General features: G+C 34.5%; 1 non-coding gene across 1 annotated transcript; it reads right to left on the reverse strand.

Annotated features, from left to right (window-relative positions):
- Nucleotides 1–1,560: 1,560 nt before the first annotated feature.
- Nucleotides 1,561–1,667, reverse strand: LOC128285952 (small nucleolar RNA R71). Its single transcript, XR_008276499.1, has one exon. It is a non-coding gene; the product is annotated as a small nucleolar RNA R71 (small nucleolar RNA).

Consider the following 1,667-nt stretch of genomic DNA (forward strand, 5'->3'; position numbering starts at 1 on the left):
CAATTCCCCTTCAGGAGTTTTGGGTTTTCTTTATGTTTTGTATTCTTTATTATTTTGAGATGTTTTCTTATTTAGTTATGAACTAAAACCCCTAAATACCTAAGGGGAATGAAACCTAAGACGAATCTTGTTATTATTTTCTGAATCGTATGATAAATATTTAACTTGTTCTTAATTATGTGCTCTTAATTCTTGTTTTGATATCCCAAGATACTGATTCAAGACAAGCTCTTATTCAGAGGAGGAATAGACCCTGTCTAAGAGTACATCTGTGATAATTAAGCGGAATTGATTGTGCGTCTAGACATAGGGTGACAAGATTTTGCCGGATTAGGGTGAAACCTAAAAAGGGGATCCATAGATCGAGTTAATGCAACCCTAGGGTGTTAATTAGAGAAAGGTCTTAATTATTCAATCTAGGGATTAGACGTTATTAGTCTTGAATAGGGATAATAACATAACTTAGGGATCTCTACGGAACAAGTTAAATGAATAAATCATCCGATTCGGAGCCAGAATAACAAGTACAGTCTAGGTGGATTTTTCCTTAGGTATTGTCTTAATTCAATCGATTTCCCAAAAGAAATTCCCCAATTCTATTCTCTGTGAGTTCTTAGTTTAGATAATTAGTTAGTTAAAAACAAAACCTTTTTATTCCTAGGCTAGATAATAAAAAGACAGTCATTACTCATACTTTTAGTTCCTTTGGGTTCGACAATTTGGTCTTGCTAAAACTATACTACTGTTCGATAGGTACACTTGCCTACATCGCGATAATAGTTAGTTTCAAGAACGATTAATTATAAATATTTAAAACCTATCACGAAATCACGCGATCAAGTTTTTGGCACCATTGCCGGGGAATTATGATATTAGGAACGCTCAATTTTTATTACTTTAGCCATTTATTCTTCTTGCAAATTAATTTAATTTAATTTTTTATTATTATTCATTAATTTTATTTTTCTTTCTCTTGGTAGGTTCTTATAGTTTATAACTAGAAGAAACCTGTCAGGACCACTACTTTTTGACGAAGAAATCGATCGTACACAAAAACCAAAGAGAAATAAGGCAAAGCCTAAGATACACAAAGACCGAGCAAGAAGATGATTATCAACCCTCGACCGAAGAGATGGCTGAAAACCAAGACAATCAGCTACCTCCTGCAATTGCAGCTAATCAAAATCGTGCTCCACGTACTATGTATGATTATGCTAAACCTTCTTTAACAGGAACTGAATCAAGCATAGTTAGACCTACTGTAGCTGCAAATACTTTTGAACTGAAACCTAACACAATTCAAATGATACGACCGTTTGTTCATTTTGATGGTTTGCAGGATGAAGATCCCAACGCTCACTTAGCAAACTTTTTGGAACTATGCGATACATTTAAAATTAATGGCATTTCTAACGATGCCATTCGTCTTTGGTTATTCCCTTTCTCATTGAGGAATAAAGCTAAACAGTAGTTGAACTCGTTACCACGAGGGTCAATTACTACTTGGGAACAAATACCAGAAAATTTTTACTAAAATATTTTTCGCCGGCTAAAACGGCTAAACTACGTAATGATATCTCTTCTTTTGTGCAGATGGATTTAGAAATACTTTACGATGCATGGGAGAGATACAAGGACCTTTTGAGAATGTGCCCTCACCATGGGTT

This window comes from Gossypium arboreum, chromosome 12, assembly GCF_025698485.1.
Source record: "Gossypium arboreum isolate Shixiya-1 chromosome 12, ASM2569848v2, whole genome shotgun sequence".
Lineage (NCBI taxonomy): Eukaryota > Viridiplantae > Streptophyta > Magnoliopsida > Malvales > Malvaceae > Gossypium > Gossypium arboreum.